Source organism: Convolutriloba macropyga, chromosome 9, assembly GCF_964194025.1.
Source record: "Convolutriloba macropyga chromosome 9, txConMacr16.3, whole genome shotgun sequence".
In the NCBI taxonomy this organism is placed as follows: domain Eukaryota; kingdom Metazoa; phylum Xenacoelomorpha; order Acoela; family Convolutidae; genus Convolutriloba; species Convolutriloba macropyga.
The window spans coordinates 63,587,337-63,604,721 of record NC_134476.1 but is presented as its reverse complement, the minus strand read 5'-3'; the positions used below and the strand labels follow the sequence as shown (position 1 = coordinate 63,604,721).

Genomic DNA, 17,385 nt, shown 5'->3' with positions numbered 1-17,385 from the left:
TATTGCCCGAAATTGTCATTTACAAAAAGTATCCGCGCTCGATGAAGCTTAACTTTTTCGATCACCGAACTTAGTTTTGGCCACCAAATCGTCAATTTTAGTCCGAAATGGCTCATTTTATGTGGGCATGCTCCACTTGAGCCATAGTGTGGGATAAAATAAAAAAATCTGGCACAGCGAACAATTTTGGACAAGTTTTCACCAATTTCCAAAAAAGTATCCGCGCTCGATGAGGCCTAACTTTTTCGATCACCGAACCTTGTTTTGGCCACCAAATCGTCAATTTTAGTCCAAATTGGCTCATTTTTTGTGGGCATGCTCCACTTGAGCCATTGTTGGGGATAAAATAAAAAAAAAATCTGGCACAGCGAACCATTTTGGACAAGTTTTTAGCAATTTCCAAAAAAGTATCCGCGCTCGATGAGGCTTAACTTTTTCCATCACCGAACTTTGTTTTGGCCACCAAATCGTCAATTTTAGTCCGAAATGGCTCATTTTATGTGGGCATGCTCCACTTGAGCCATAGTTGGGGATAAAATAAAAAAATCTGGCACAGCGAACAATTTTGGACAAGTTTTCACCAATTTCCAAAAAAGTATCCGCGCTCGATGAGGCCTAACTTTTTCGATCACCGAACGTTGTTTTGGCCACCAAATCGTCAATTTTAGTCCAAATTGGCTCATTTTTTGTGGGCATGCTCCACTTGAGCCATTGTTGGGGATAAAATGAAAAAAAATCTGGCACAGCGAACCATTTTGGACAAGTTTTTACCAATTTCCAAAAAAGTATCCGCGCTCGATGAGGCTTAACTTTTTCGATCACCGAACTTAGTTTTGGCCACCAAATCGTCAATTTTAGTCCGAAATGGCTCATTTTATGTGGGCATGCTCCACTTGAGCCATAGTTGGGGATAAAATAAAAAAATCTGGCACAGCGAACAATTTTGGACAAGTTTTCACCAATTTCCAAAAAAGTATCCGCGCTCGATGAGGCCTAACTTTTTCGATCACCGAACCTTGTTTTGGCCACCAAATCGTCAATTTTAGTCCAAATTGGCTCATTTTTTGTGGGCATGCTCCACTTGAGCCATTGTTGGGGATAAAATAAAAAAAATCTGGCACAGCGAACCATTTTGGACAAGTTTTTACCAATTTCCAAAAAAGTATCCGCGCTCGATGAGGCTTAACTTTTTCCATCACCGAACTTTGTTTTGGCCACCAAATGGTCAATTTTAGTCCGAATTGGCTCATTTTTTGTGGGCATGCTCCACTTGAGCCATAGTTGGGGATAAAATAAAAAAAATTTGGCACAGCGAACCATTTTGGACAAGTTTTTACCAATTTCCAAAAAAGTATCCGCGCTCGATGAGGCTTAACTTTTTCGATCACCGAGGCTTTTTGAGGCTCTAAAATGCGTAAATATTGAATAAAAGTATTCTATGAGGTTTGAATACTCAAAAGAAAAAGCCTGCAACACCTGGTGTTCCCAAGCGGTCACCCATTCAAGTACTAACCAGGCCCAATGTTGCTTAACTTCGGTGATCGGACGAGAACCGGTGCATTCAACATGGTATGGTCGTAGGCATTTGCGTAAGTGGGAGCGAATTTATATACAACAGTATTGTATTGTAGTCTTATATTCATATACAGGATCACTTTAACTCGCCGCCTTGCGGTTTGCAAAATAGTCACTTAATACATGCAATTTTAGCCACGTTTGTGTTATAATTTATGCAATTCGTAGCCATACAGTGTATTATGACCAACGCACAAACTTTTTGCTTCGAACCTTCCACAATACAGTGGAACGGCCCCAAAACAAGGGAGAGATGAATTGGGTCCGAGGAACCTGTTCAACCGGACATTGAACCGGAGGCATGACTTCAGTGGGTTTAGGCGGGTACTTGGGAAAATCATAGCTCAATTGCTTTTAGCCTAATTGTTGTCCATGATGATTAAACCGCTATTAATGTCACTTTCGGATCAGTACCTCAAAGTGTGATAGGAAAGCCACAAGCAAGTACTCCACTTTGTGCAGGAAAGTCCTTTGGGAGTGAGTCTTTTATAAAAAGAGATTTTTCACTAAAAGCTGCCTTTTCACTAAGATTTAAAATCCTGGCTTTTTCTTTTACCTTTTTCTCCTAATTTTACTCTTCAAAATTTCTTTTAAGTCCCTTTGCTCCTTAGCTTTAGCTTTTTAAGTTCCTCTTTTTAAGTTGCTCTCTCCTTTACTGTAGAGCGCTTAGAGTTCTTATTAAGTTAACTTCTGAGTTTTCCAAAACACTAATTTTTATTTGAGAAACCTTTCGTTTGTCACAATCTACTTTTCATAAGTCTTCGCCTTCAAACAATTAAGTTTTCCCCTATGGGGGAGAACACTATCCCCTCGTTGATTACGCCTACTCCCAGCGAAAACCAAAATATGTATTCTTCAATCACTCAAAAAGGCTTGTCGAAAGAAACCAACTCAAGCGAATTCCAGATCATGCAAATTATTCCTCCTTTTACGAAATCAATTATTTCAAACACAGATTCTTTGAACAACGCCTATCTTCAGTGTGCTAAATCAATTCTGCACGAATTCCCGCAAGAAGCACGAAATCAAATAACAATCAGCAAAACATTCGCATACATAAGAGACAAAAGACTTCATTCGCTGACTGTTGTTTCACCACCAACTGTCAAAAAGCAATACCATTCGATTAGATCCAGAGGCCTAAATTTACTAGGCAAAACCGTTTTTCCTATGGGCAAACATTTCCTCAACACAGAAAAATCATTCTATCCTAGAAGATACAATATCAAATTCAGTAATCTCCCTTATGTTTGCACAGACACTGAAGCCCTGAAACTAATAGATCTTCCAGAGGGAATAGAACATAGCCCCTCAATTATTCGGATGAAAGACAACATAGGAGGCGATCTCATCTTCAATGGTTATGCAACACTGAGTGTGACAGTGAAAAACGCAACTGAAGAGGAAAGATTAAAAACTTGGTCATATGAAAATCGGATCGCAGAATTCAAAGAATGGAACAGCTTAGAGATCAAGTTCCATGCTCCCTCATTACATAACTGCAGTTACTGTGAAGAAAGCAAACTACAGTATCGGGGACACCATAAAGATTGGTGCTACTTATGGCAAAACCAGCTACAAAGAATCAAAAATGTGCAAAACATAAACAAAGAAACAAAGAATAATCGTGCTGAAAAGCAGAAACCAACAAATTTTCATAAAGCTCCCGAAACTGAAACAATCAGTGACACCTCCTCTTGCAACTTGACCATAGATGAAGAGGAAGTGGAAGAAACTTATACAGAAGAAATTTGTAGTGGCACAACAGAAAATGCTACAGTCATAGAACAAGAAACAGAAAACGCTGACAAAACCTCAACCAACATACAAAACGCTGAATGTAATGATTCCGCCTATCTTAATACAGAGAAGTTTCAATCTTTAGAGCTTGATAATAGTGCTGTTCTCAAACAGTACAGACCAGGCGCCAAAAGGCCACTTAGTGAAACACAAAAACAACAAAACGCGCAAATCGCAAAACACTTCTTGAACGATCAGTGGATTAAGAAGAAAAATCAGTTCGAACAAAACAAAAATGATTGAGCACAAAGTTTTCTGTTTGAATTCATGTGGCCTTAAGAGCCCGAAAAAATTCTTCGCAATAATCGAAAAATGCTACAATTTAGCTAGCGGAACTTTATTCATCTTGTGTATCCAAGAATCGAAAATTTCAGCTCTATCTCGTTCACACGAAACAGTTCTTGAGCAATACAAATTACGCTATCATCTAGTGCCTGCAATAAACTGCAGTGGAGGTTTAGTTTCAGTTTGGAGTGAAGAACTAAAAACTGATAATCAAATACTGCAATCACGAGATCACTCTGGAATTAATTTTACGGAACTCAATCTAACTGTATTCAATGTATATCTGAATACAAGCTTCTATTGTGAAAAGTTGAGCAATTAAGCTCAAATCTCTCGAAACTCAACACGGAACGATCTATTGTTTTAGCAGGGGATTTTAATGCTTTCAGTCATGATTCGCGAAACACATCAACTGCTCTTCGAAGCGTAGACGATAGAGTTAAGCGATTTGTAAAGCTCCAAACGGTTACAGAGCATGCTCTACTATTTGATGCAGCGGTAGAACTGGACGTACTTGATTTCACACACTATGACAAAAGAACATCGTCTTTTTCACGAATAGACTATTTTTTTACAAACCAAACCCAGTACAGCGAAATGAAAGTACATCGGAGCAATTTCTCAGATCACATGCTGTTAGAACTAAGCAACAAAAGCGAAGAAAAAGAACGAGGCCAAAGCTTTTGGAAAATGAACGATGCTATTTTGTTTCCAAACAAAGAGTACATCAAAACAGAAATAGAAGCATTTGGAACGAACTGTTTGACACATGAAAGTTATGAAGAGCTGAAGTGCCACATACGTGATGTCTGCCAAGCCTTAGCTATTAATAAATCAAAAATCTTAAGCTCGCAAATGAAAAACATCCTGGCCGAAGAGAAAAGGCTGAGAGAACAAATACAAAATCATGACTCCAATGAAAAAATTTTAAAACGATATAATGATACAGTCTCAAAAATAAATACGTATGACAACAACAAACAAAAAGATCAGTTCATCCACTTCAAGAAATTGACCCAATCATGCGAACTTGGAAACGCGAAAGACTTGAAAACTTGGGCAAAGCAAAAAAACAACACGAACAATATTACTTCACTTAGGGTTGGTGCAAGTGTTACAACAAATCAGGAAGAAATCATCAAAGTCTTTGAAAACCACTTTTCACAGCTTTACAAAAGCAAGAAAAAAGGCTCTTTTGAGATTTTTCTTGACCATTTGAACGAGCGCAAAAACGAAGCAACAAATGATGTAAATGAAATCACCATAGATGAAGTATTGAAAGCAATTCACAAACTCAATGCAAAGAGCTCACCGGGTTCGGATGGAATTACCTCAAACTTTTACAAGATTTTTAAGAGAGAAATGGCCCCATTGCTACAAAGCGTTTTCAACAATATTGTTCGAACTGAAAAAGTCCCTGAAAGCCAAAATATTGCAATCTTAAAACTTCTGCCTAAAACTGATAATCCGAGAACTGTTGATGAATTTAGACCTATAAGCTTGCTGAACACTGACCTCAAAATTCTATCACACATTCTATCTGCCAGAATCATAATAGATCTTGAAGACATAATAGGCCAACATCAGCATGCATACTTGAGCAAAAGACAAATCCATATAGCATTAAATAAAGTTCGAAAAGCCCATAAGCAACTAAATAACAGCAAATGCCTTGTGAATCTGGATTTTTCAAAAGCTTTTGATAAAGTAGACAGAGATTACATCATCGCCCTTCTCGATAAAATTGGCATTGACCAATACACAAAATCTGCCATCAGAACAGTTTACAATGAAACGAAAGCAATTATTGAAATCAATGGCTACCTTTCCAAGACAATTGTACTACAACGCGGAGTTAGGCAAGGTTGTCCCCTTTCAGCTTTACTTTTCATACTTGCTGTTGAGCCCTTGCTTTGCTGTATAGACAACTCACCACATATTAAAGGATTCACCAGCTCAAAAACAGTGGCTTATGCAGACGACATTACTTGCTCAATACGCATATCATCGATTGAAGGACTATTTGACACTGTCAACGATTTTTGCGATTGCACTCAACTAGAAATCAACGTCAAAAAGAGTGAGATCCTGTCAACGAGAGACATAGCTTTCTATAAAACTGTACGTGTAACAAAAATCCTGGGCATTAAATTCTTTGCTGATAAATCATCAACAAACTTACTTGATCTCATCAAAACACAAATTGCCATTTACATGCGCTTCATTTCTCGATCGAAAACTTTAAAAGCCAAGAGACAAATCATTGAAACTTTTATCCTTCCAAAGTTCCTGTATTATTCAAGACACACGGACACAACAGTAAATATTCTGACGAATGTTCAAAAACACATCAACAATCTACTAAAAACTGGTGACAAAATGGAAATTAGAAGTGAAGTTCTTTACCAATCTGTTGCTGTGGGCGGTATCTCTCTTCCACATATTACATCAAAAATAATCTCAGCAAAACTGATAGACGAAATTAACTCATCAAACGAGAACGATGTTTCCTTTCCAAATGACTTAACAATTTTGTTAAAATCTTTAAAGCTCAAAGTCTCTCAAACTGACAACAGTATCCTTCTGTTTAAGAACAACATCGAAACTTCCCTGAGACTTGACAAAGCCTTAAGAACAAGTGAGATTTACTGTTATATCATTGCTCAAGTTTTTCCAACAAGTTTTATCGAGGACCGCTTAAACAAATCCGTCATAAAGTACAATTGTTCAACGAAAGAATTAACTCTCTTTAGCAAAAATATCTGGAAATTTTACAAACTTTTGCCACAACAACAAAATCTTTTATATCGCCTTGCCTTCAATTGTCTTGTTGACAAACAGATTAGATGGATGAAAAATTTTTCAGAGTCACCAATTTGCAGCTATTGCGAAAAAGAGTTTGAAACATCGGAACATTTAGTTCTCAAATGCGAACAATTATCTGGAGCGAGAAGTACCCTAAGGCTGAGTAGTTGGCGCGACGTCTTTGTAAATATGAAAGTTGAAACTCTTAGATTTACGGCAAGTGTTCTAAATGGATCCTGGCAAGAAACCCCTGAACAAACAAAAAACTATTTGAATTTTGTACTTAATTTGTAAAGCTTTAACAATGAAATCTGATAAATTTTCCTTGTAAATACCAACTGTAACGATTCATCAATGAAACCTGCTGAATTATTTCAACATCATTGTAAATAACAACTGTAAATAATAGCATCTGAATTTATTATTTAAAAGCCTAATTGTTGTGATAAACATATTAAATAGGTAAGTATCAACTCTATTTGATAAGTTTTATTTGAATGCGCTCTGCGTTAGCGGAGTGCAGCCTAAAGAACGGAACTGAGCGATATGCACTACAAAAAAAAGTTAGTTTAATAAAGGGAAATTTTACAATTAGTATTGATGTTTCCGAGACAGTTCCAAATACCAAATATACAGTAAACGCAAGCAGGGGAACTATTAGAATGGCCTTTACAAGTATATGGGGTGTGTTTGGAGCAATGGTTATTGCTGAAATTGTCATTTACAAAAAGTATCCGCGCTCGATGAGGCTTAACTTTTTCGATCACCGAATTTAGTTTTGGCCACCAAATCGTCAATTTTAGTCCGAAATGGCTCATTTTATGTGGGCATGCTCCACTTGAGCCATAGTTGGGGATAAAATAAAAAAAATCTGGCACAGCGAACCATTTTGGACAAGTTTTCACCAATTTCCAAAAAAAGTATCCGCGCTCGATGAGGCTTAACTTTTTCGATCACCGAACTTTGTTTTGGCCACCAAATCGTCAATTTTAGTCCGAATTGGCTCATTTTTTGTGGGCATGCTCCACTTGAGCCATAGTTGGGGATAAAATAAAAAAAATCTGGCACAGCGAACCATTTTGGACAAGTTTTTACCAATTTCCAAAAAAGTATCCGCGCTCGATGAGGCTTAACTTTTTCGATCACCGAGGCTTTTTGAGGCTCTAAAATGCGTAAATATCGAATAAAAGTATTCTATGAGGTTTGAATACTCAAAAGAAAAAGCCTACAACACCTGGTGTTCCCAAGCGGTCACCCATCCAAGTACTAAGCAGGCCCAATGTTGCTTAACTTCGGTGATCGGACGAGAACCGGTGCATTCAACATGGTATGGTCGTAGGCATTTGCGTAAGTGGGAGCGAATTTATATACAACAGTATTGTATTGTAGTCCTATATTCATATACAGGATTACTTTAACTCGCCGCCTTGCGGTTTGCAAAATAGTCACTTAATACATGCAATTTTAGCCACGTTTGTGTTATAATTTATGCAATTCGTAGCCATACAGTGTATTATGACCAACGCACAAACTTTTTGCTTCCAATCTTCCACAACACAGTGGAACGCTCCCAAAACAAGGGAGAGATGAATTGGGTCCGAGGAACCTGTTCAACCGGACATTGAACCGGAGGCATGACTTCAGTGGGTTTAGGCCGGTACTTGGGAAAATCATAGCTCAATTGCTTTTAGCCTAATTGTTGTGATAAACTTAATAAATAGGTAAGTATCAACTCTATTTGATAAGTTTCATTTGAATGCACTCTGCGTTAGCGGAGTGCAGCCTAAAGAATGGAACTCAGCGATTTGCACTAACTTAAAAGTTAGTTTAATAAAGGGAAATTTTACAATTAGTATTGATGTTTCCGAGACAGTTCCAAATACCAAATATACAGTAAACGCAAGCAGGGGAACTATTAGAATGGCCTTTACAAGTATATGGGGTGTGTTTGGAGCAATGGTTATTGCTGAAATTGTCATTTACAAAAAGTATCCGCGCTCGATGAGGCTTAACTTTTTCGATCACCGAACTTAGTTTTGGCCACCAAATCGTCAATTTTAGTCCGAAATGGCTCATTTTATGTGGGCATGCTCCACTTGAGCCATAGTTGGGGATAAAATAAAAAAATCTGGCACAGCGAACCATTTTGGACAAGTTTTTACCAATTTCCAAAAAAGTATCCGCGCTCGATGAGGCTTAACTTTTTCGATCACCGAACTTAGTTTTGGCCACCAAATCGTCAATTTTAGTCCGAAATGGCTCATTTTATGTGGGCATGCTCCACTTGAGCCATAGTTGGGGATAAAATAAAAAAATCTGGCACAGCGAACCATTTTGGACAAGTTTTTACCAATTTCCAAAAAAGTATCGGCGCTCGATGAGGCTTAACTTTTTCGATCACCGAACATTGTTTTGGCCACCAAATCGTCAATTTTAGTCCGAATTGGCTCATTTTTTGTGGGCATGCTCCACTTGAGCCATAGTTGGGGACAAAATAAAAAAAATCTGGCACAGCGAACCATTTTGGACAAGTTTTTACCAATTTCCAAAAAAGTATCCGCGCTCGATGAGGCTTAACTTTTTCGATCACCGAGGCTTTTTGAGGCTCTAAAATGCGTAAATATCGAATAAAAGTATTCTATGAGGTTTGAATACTCGAGAGAAAAAGCCTACAACACCTGGTGTTCCCAAGCGGTCACCCATCCAAGTACTAACCAGGCCCAATGTTGCTTAACTTCGGTGATCGGACGAGAACCGGTGCATTCAACATGGTATGGTCGTAGGCATTTGCGTAAGTGGGAGCGAATTTATATACAACAGTATTGTATTGTAGTCTTATATTCATATACAGGATCACTTTAACTCGCCGCCTTGCGGTTTGCAAAATAGTCACTTAATACATGCAATTTTAGCCACGTTTGTGTTATAATTTATGCAATTCGTAGCCATACAGTGTATTATGACCAACGCACAAACTTTTTGCTTCCAACCTTCCACAATACAGTGGAACGGCCCCAAAACAAGGGAGAGATGAATTGGGTCCGAGGAACCTGTTCAACCGGACATTGAACCGGAGGCATGACTTCAGTGTGTTTAGGCCGGTACTTGGGAAAATCATAGCTCAATTGCTTTTAGCCTAATTGTTGTGATACACTTATTAAATAGGTAAGTATCAACTCTATTTGATAAGTTTTATTTGAATGCACTCTGCGTTAGCGGAGTGCAGCCTAAAGAATGGAACTCAGCGATTTGCACTAAAAAAAGTTAGTTTAATAAAGGGAAAATTTACAATTAGTATTGATGTTTCCGAGACAGTTCCAAATACCAAATATACAGTAAACGCAAGCAGGGGAACTATTAGAATGGCCTTTACAAGTATATGGGGTGTGTTTGGAGCAATGGTTATTGCTGAAATTGTCATTTACAAAAAGTATCCGCGCTCGATGAGGCTTAACTTTTTCGATCACCGAACTTAATTTTGGCCACCAAATCGTCAATTTTAGTCCGAAATGGCTCATTTTATGTAGGCATGCTCCACTTGAGCCATAGTTGGGGATAAAATAAAAAAATCTGGCACAGCGAACCATTTTGGACAAGTTTTTACCAATTTCCAAAAAAGTATCCGCGCTCGATGAGGCTTAACTTTTTCGATCACCGAACCTTGTTTTGGCCACCAAATCGTCAATTTTAGTCCGAATTGGCTCATTTTTTGTGGGCATGCTCCACTTGAGCCATAGTTGGGGATAAAATAAAAACAATCTGGCACAGCGAACCATTTTGGACAAGTTTTTACCAATTTCCAAAAAAGTATCCGCGCTCGATGAGGCTTAACTTTTTCGATCACCGAACCTTGTTTTGGCCACCAAATCGTCAATTTTAGTCCGAATTGGCTCATTTTTTGTGGGCATGCTCCACTTGAGCCATAGTTGGGGATAAAATAAAAACAATCTGGCACAGCGAACCATTTTGGACAAGTTTTTACCAACTTCCAAAAAAGTATCCGCGCTCGATGAGGCTTAACTTTTTCGATCACCGAACTTTGTTTTGGCCACCGAATCATCAATTTTAGTCCGATTTGGCTCATTTTTTGTGGGCATGCTCCATTTGAGCCATATTTGGGGATAAGATAAATAATTGGGCAGAGCGAACCCTTTTGGACAAGTTTTTACCAATTTCCAAAAAAGTATCCGCGCTCGATGAGGCTTAACTTTTTCGATCACCGAGGCTTTTTGAGGCTCTAAGATGCGTAAATATCGAATAAAAGTATTTTATGAGGTTTGAATACTCAAAAGAAAAAGCCTACAACACCTGGTGTTCCCAAGCGGTCACCCATCGAAGTACTAACCAGGCCCAATGTTGCTTAACTTCGGTGATCGGACGAGAACCGGTGCATTCAACATGGTATGGTCGTAGGCATTTGCGTAAGTGGGAGCGAATTTATATACAACAGTATTGTATTGTAGTCTTATATTCATATACAGGATCACTTTAACTCGCCGCCTTGCGGTTTGCAAAATAGTCACTTAATACATGCAATTTTAGCCACGTTTGTGTTATAATTTATGCAATTCGTAGCCATACAGTGTATTATGACCAACGCACAAACTTTTTGCTTCCAACCTTCCACAATACAGTGGAACGGCCCCAAAACAAGGGAGAGATGAATTGGGTCCGAGGAACCTGTTCAACCGGACATTGAACCGGAGGCATGACTTCAGTGTGTTTAGGCCGGTACTTGGGAAAATCATAGCTCAATTGCTTTTAGCCTAATTGTTGTGATAAACTTATTAAATAGGTAAGTATCAACTCTATTTGATAAGTTTTATTTGAATGCACTCTGCGTTAGCGGAGTGCAGCCTAAAGAATGGAACTGAGCGATTTGCACTAAAAAAAAAGTTAGTTTAATAAAGGGAAATTTTACAATTAGTATTGATGTTTCCGAGACAGTTCCAAATACCAAATATACAGTAAACGCAAGCAGGGGAACTATTAGAATGGCCTTTACAAGTATATGGGGTGTGTTTGGAGCAATGGTTATTGCTGAAATTGTCATTTACAAAAAGTATCCGCGCTCGATGAGGCTTAACTTTTTCGATCACCGAACTTAGTTTTGGCCACCAAATCGTCAATTTTAGTCCAAAATGGCTCATTTTATGTGGGCATGCTCCACTTGAGCCATAGTTGGGGATAAAATAAAAAAATCTGGCACAGCGAACATTTTGGACAAGTTTTTACCAATTTCCAAAAAAGTATCCGCGCTCGATGAGGCTTAACTTTTTCAATCACCGAACTTTGTTTTGGCCACCAAATCGTCAATTTTAGTCCGAATTGGCTCATTTTTTGTGGGCATGCTCCACTTGAGCCATAGTTGGGGATAAAATAAAAAAAATCTGGCACAGCGAACCATTTTGGACAAGTTTTTACCAATTTCCAAAAAAGTATCCGTGCTCGATGAGGCTTAACTTTTTCGATCACCGAGGCTTTTTGAGGCTCTAAAATGCGTAAATATCGAATAAAAGTATTCTATGAGGTTTGAATACTCTAAAGAAAAAGCCTACAACACCTGGTGTTCCCAAGCGGTCACCCATCCAAGTACTAACCAGGCCCAATGTTGCTTAACTTCGGTGATCGGACGAGAACCGTTGCATTCAACATGGTATGGTCGTAGGCATTTGCGTAAGTGGGAGCGAATTTATATACAACAGTATTGTATTTTAGTCTTATATTCATATACAGGATCACTTTAACTCGCCGCCCTGCGGTTTGCAAAATAGTCACTTAATACATGCAATTTTAGCCACGTTTGTGTTATAATTTATGCAATTCGTAGCCATACAGTGTATTATGACCAACGCACAAACTTTTTGCTTCCAACCTTCCACAATACAGTGGAACGGCCCCAAAACAAGGGAGAGATGAATTGGGTCCGAGGAACCTGTTCAACCGGACATTGAACCGGAGGCATGACTTCAGTGTGTTTAGGCCGGTACTTGGGAAAATCATAGCTCAATTGCTTTTAGCCTAATTGTTGTGATAAACTTATTAAATAGGTAAGTATCAACTCTATTTGATAAGTTTTATTTGAATGCACTCTGCGTTAGCGGAGTGCAGCCTAAAGAATGGAACTGAGCGATTTGCACTAAAAAAAAAGTTAGTTTAATAAAGGGAAATTTTACAATTAGTATTGATGTTTCCGAGACAGTTCCAAATACCAAATATACAGTAAACGCAAGCAGGGGAACTATTAGAATGGCCTTTACAAGTATATGGGGTGTGTTTGGAGCAATGGTTATTGCTGAAATTGTCATTTACAAAAAGTATCCGCGCTCGATGAGGCTTAACTTTTTCGATCACCGAACTTAGTTTTGGCCACCAAATCGTCAATTTTAGTCCGAAATGGCTCATTTTATGTGGGCATGCTTCACTTGAGCCATAGTTGGGGATAAAATAAAAAAATCTGGCACAGAGAACCATTTTGGACAAGGTTTTACCAATTTCCAAAAAAGTATCCGCGCTCGATGAGGCTTAACTTTTTCGATCACCGAACTTTGTTTTGGCCACCAAATCGTCAATTTTAGTCCGAATTGGCTCATTTTTTGTGGGCATGCTCCACTTGAGCCATAGTTGGGGATAAAATAAAAATAAATCTGGCACAGCGAACCATTTTGAACAAGTTTTTACCAATTTCCAAAAAAATATCCGCGCTCGATGAGGCTTAACTTTTTCGATCACCGAGGCTTTTTGAGGCTCTAAAATGCGTAAATATCGAATAAAAGTATTCTATGAGGTTTGAATACTCAAAAGAAAAAGCCTACAACACCTGGTGTTCCCAAGCGGTCACCCATCCAAGTACTAACCAGGCCCAATGTTGCTTAACTTCGGTGATCGGACGAGAACGGGTGCATTCAACATGGTATGGTCGTAGGCATTTGCGTAAGTGGGAGCGAATATATGTACAACAGTATTGTATTGTAGTCTATATTCATATACAGGATCACTTTAACTCGCCGCCTTGCGGTTTGCAAAATAGTCACTTAATACATGCAATTTTAGCCACGTTTGTGTTATAATTTATGCAATTCGTAGCCATACAGTGTATTATGACCAACGCACAAACTTTTTGCTTCTAACCTTCCACAATACAGTGGAGCGGCCCCAAAACAAGGGAGAGATGAATTGGGTCCGAGGAACCTGTTCAACCGGACATTGAACCGGAGGCATGACTTCAGTGTGTTTAGGCCGGTACTTGGGAAAATCATAGCTCAATTGCTTTTAGCCTAATTGTTGTGATAAACTTATTAAATAGGTAAGTATCAACTCTATTTGATAAGTTTTATTTGAATGCACTCTGCGTTAGCGGAGTGCAGCCTAAAGAGTGGAACTGAGCGATTTGCACTAAAAAAAAAGTTAGTTTAATAAAGGGAAATTTTACAATTAGTATTGATGTTTCCGAGACAGTTCCAAATACCAAATATACAGTAAACGCAAGCAGGGGAACTATTAGAATGGCCTTTACAAGTATATGGGGTGTGTTTGGAGCAATGGTTATTGCTGAAATTGTCATTTACAAAAAGTATCCGCGCTCGATGAGGCTTAACTTTTTCGATCACCGAACTTAGTTTTGGCCACCAAATCGTCAATTTTAGTCCGAAATGGCTCATTTTATGTGGGCATGCTCCACTTGAGCCATAGTTGGGGATAAAATAAAAAAATCTGGCACAGCGAACCATTTTGGACAAGTTTTCACCAATTTCCAAAAAAGTATCCGCGCTCGATGAGGCTTAACTTTTTCGATCACCGAGGCTTTTTGAGGCTCTAAAATGTAAATATCGAATAAAAGTATTCTATGAGGTTTGAATACTCAAAAGAAAAAGCCTACAACACCTGGTGTTCCCAAGCGGTCACCCATCCAAGTACTAACCAGGCCCAATGTTGCTTAACTTCGGTGATCGGACGAGAACCGGTGCATTCAACATGGTATTGTCGTAGGCATTTGCGTAAGTGGGAGCGAATTTATATACAACAGTATTGTATTGTATTGTAGTCTTATATTCATATACAGGATCACTTTAACTCGCCGCCTTGCGGTTTGCAAAATAGTCACTTAATACATGCAATTTGAGCCACGTTTGTGTTATAATTTATGCAATTCGTAGCCATACAGTGTATTATGACCAACGCACAAACTTTTTGCTTCCAACTTTCCACAATACAGTGGAACGGCCCCAAAACAAGGGAGAGATGAATTGGGTCCGAGGAACATGTTCAACCGGACATTGAACCGGAGGCATGACTTCAGTGGGTTTAGGCCGGTACTTGGGAAAATCATAGCTCAATTGCTTTTAGCCTAATTGTTGTGATAAACTTATTAAATAGGTAAGTATCAACTCTATTTGATAAGTTTTATTTGAATGCACTCTGCGTTAGCGGAGTGCAGCCTAAAGAACGGAACTGAGCGATTTGCACTAAAAAGAAGTTAGTTTAATAAAGGGAAATTTTACAATTAGTATTGATGTTTCCGAGACAGTTCCAAATACCAAATATACAGTAAACGCAAGCAGGGGAACTATTAAAATGGCCTTTACAAGTATATGGGGTTTGTTTGGAGCAATGGTTATTGCTGAAATTGTCATTTACAAAAAGTATCCGCGCTCGATGAGGCTTAACTTTTTCGATCACCGAACTTAGTTTTGGCCACCAAATCGTCAATTTTAGTCCGAAATGGCTCATTTTTGGTGGGCATGCTCCACTTGAGCCATAGTTGGGGATAAAATAAAAAAATCTGGCACAGCGAACCATTTTGGACAAGTTTTCACCAATTTCCAAAAAAGTATCCGCGCTCGATGAGGCTTAACTTTTTCGATCACCGAGGCTTTTTGAGGCTCTAAAATGTGTAAATATCGAATAAAAGTATTCTATGAGGTTTGAATACTCAAAAGAAAAAGCCTACAACACCTGGTGTTCCCAAGCGGTCACCCATCCAAGTACTAACCAGGCCCAATGTTGCTTAACTTCGGTGATCGGACGAGAACCGGTGCATTCAACATGGTATTGTCGTAGGCATTTGCGTAAGTGGGAGCGAATTTATATACAACAGTATTGTATTGTATTGTAGTCTTATATTCATATACAGGATCACTTTAACTCGCCGCCTTGCGGTTTGCAAAATAGTCACTTAATACATGCAATTTGAGCCACGTTTGTGTTATAATTTATGCAATTCGTAGCCATACAGTGTATTATGACCAACGCACAAACTTTTTGCTTCCAACTTTCCACAATACAGTGGAACGGCCCCAAAACAAGGGAGAGATGAATTGGGTCCGAGGAACATGTTCAACCGGACATTGAACCGGAGGCATGACTTCAGTGGGTTTAGGCCGGTACTTGGGAAAATCATAGCTCAATTGCTTTTAGCCTAATTGTTGTGATAAACTTATTAAATAGGTAAGTATCAACTCTATTTGATAAGTTTTATTTGAATGCACTCTGCGTTAGCGGAGTGCAGCCTAAAGAACGGAACTGAGCGATTTGCACTAAAAAAAAGTTAGTTTAATAAAGGGAAATTTTACAATTAGTATTGATGTTTCCGAGACAGTTCCAAATACCAAATATACAGTAAACGCAAGCAGGGGAACTATTAGAATGGCCTTTACAAGTATATGGGGTTTGTTTGGAGCAATGGTTATTGCTGAAATTGTCATTTACAAAAAGTATCCGCGCTCGATGAGGCTTAACTTTTTCGATCACCGAACTTAGTTTTGGCCACCAAATCGTCAATTTTAGTCCGAAATGGCTCATTTTTGGTGGGCATGCTCCACTTGAGCCATAGTTGGGGATAAAATAAAAAAATCTGGCACAGCGAACCATTTTGGACAAGTTTTCACCAATTTCCAAAAAAGTATCCGCGCTCGATGAGGCTTAACTTTTTCGATCACCGAGGCTTTTTGAGGCTCTAAAATGTGTAAATATCGAATAAAAGTATTCTATGAGGTTTGAATACTCAAAAGAAAAAGCCTACAACACCTGGTGTTCCCAAGCGGTCACCCATCCAAGTACTAACCAGGCCCAATGTTGCTTAACTTCGGTGATCGGACGAGAACCGGTGCATTCAACATGGTATGGTCGTAGGCATTTGCGTAAGTGGGAGCGAATTTATATACAACAGTATTGTATTGTAGTCTTATATTCATATACAGGATCACTTTAACTCGCCGCCTTGCGGTTTGCAAAATAGTCACTTAATACATGCAATTTGAGCCACGTTTGTGTTATAATTTATGCAATTCGTAGCCATACAGTGTATTATGACCAACGCACAAACTTTTTGCTTCCAACTTTCCACAATACAGTGGAACGGCCCCAAAACAAGGGAGAGATGAATTGGGTCCGAGGAACCTGTTCAACCGGACATTGAACCGGAGGCATGACTTCAGTGGGTTTAGGCCGGTACTTGGGAAAATCATAGCTCAATTGCTTTTAGCCTAATTGTTGTGATAAACTTATTAAATAGGTAAGTATCAACTCTATTTGATAAGTTTTATTTGAATGCACTCTGCGTTAGCGGAATGCAGCCTAAAGAATGGAACTGAGCGATTTGCACTAACTTAAAAGTTAGTTTAATAAAGGGAAATTTTACAATTAGTATTGATGTTTCCGAGACAGTTCCAAATACCAAATATACAGTAAACGCAAGCAGGGGAACTATTAGAATGGCCTTTACAAGTATATGGGGTGTGTTTGGAGCAATGGTTATTGCTGAAATTGTCATTTACAAAAAGTATCCGCGCTCGATGAGGCTTAACTTTTTCAATCACCGAACTTAGTTTTGGCCACCAAATCGTCAATTTTAGTCCAAAATGGCTCATTTTTTGTGGGCATGCTCCAAATGAGCCATAGTTGGGGATAAAATAAAAAAAA

At 38.7% G+C, this 17,385-nt stretch overlaps 9 non-coding genes across 9 annotated transcripts; all 9 read right to left on the bottom strand.

Moving 5' to 3' along the window:
- Positions 1-1,464: 1,464 nt before the first annotated feature.
- On the bottom strand, positions 1,465-1,583 carry LOC142347142 (5S ribosomal RNA). The gene has a single exon (XR_012760162.1). It is a non-coding gene; the product is annotated as a 5S ribosomal RNA (ribosomal RNA).
- A 6,104-nt stretch (positions 1,584-7,687) lies between these two features.
- On the bottom strand, positions 7,688-7,806 carry LOC142347055 (5S ribosomal RNA). The gene has a single exon (XR_012760081.1). It is a non-coding gene; the product is annotated as a 5S ribosomal RNA (ribosomal RNA).
- A 1,325-nt stretch (positions 7,807-9,131) lies between these two features.
- LOC142346577 (5S ribosomal RNA) lies at positions 9,132-9,250 on the bottom strand. Its single transcript, XR_012759629.1, has one exon. It is a non-coding gene; the product is annotated as a 5S ribosomal RNA (ribosomal RNA).
- A 1,511-nt stretch (positions 9,251-10,761) lies between these two features.
- LOC142346904 (5S ribosomal RNA) lies at positions 10,762-10,880 on the bottom strand. The gene has a single exon (XR_012759939.1). It is a non-coding gene; the product is annotated as a 5S ribosomal RNA (ribosomal RNA).
- Positions 10,881-12,016: 1,136 nt separating this feature from the next.
- Positions 12,017-12,135, bottom strand: LOC142347078 (5S ribosomal RNA). Its single transcript, XR_012760102.1, has one exon. It is a non-coding gene; the product is annotated as a 5S ribosomal RNA (ribosomal RNA).
- Positions 12,136-13,273: 1,138 nt separating this feature from the next.
- LOC142347143 (5S ribosomal RNA) lies at positions 13,274-13,392 on the bottom strand. The gene has a single exon (XR_012760163.1). It is a non-coding gene; the product is annotated as a 5S ribosomal RNA (ribosomal RNA).
- Positions 13,393-14,337: 945 nt separating this feature from the next.
- On the bottom strand, positions 14,338-14,456 carry LOC142346965 (5S ribosomal RNA). The gene has a single exon (XR_012759997.1). It is a non-coding gene; the product is annotated as a 5S ribosomal RNA (ribosomal RNA).
- Positions 14,457-15,408: 952 nt separating this feature from the next.
- Positions 15,409-15,527, bottom strand: LOC142346964 (5S ribosomal RNA). The gene has a single exon (XR_012759996.1). It is a non-coding gene; the product is annotated as a 5S ribosomal RNA (ribosomal RNA).
- A 952-nt stretch (positions 15,528-16,479) lies between these two features.
- Positions 16,480-16,598, bottom strand: LOC142346576 (5S ribosomal RNA). The gene has a single exon (XR_012759628.1). It is a non-coding gene; the product is annotated as a 5S ribosomal RNA (ribosomal RNA).
- Positions 16,599-17,385: the final 787 nt, after the last annotated feature.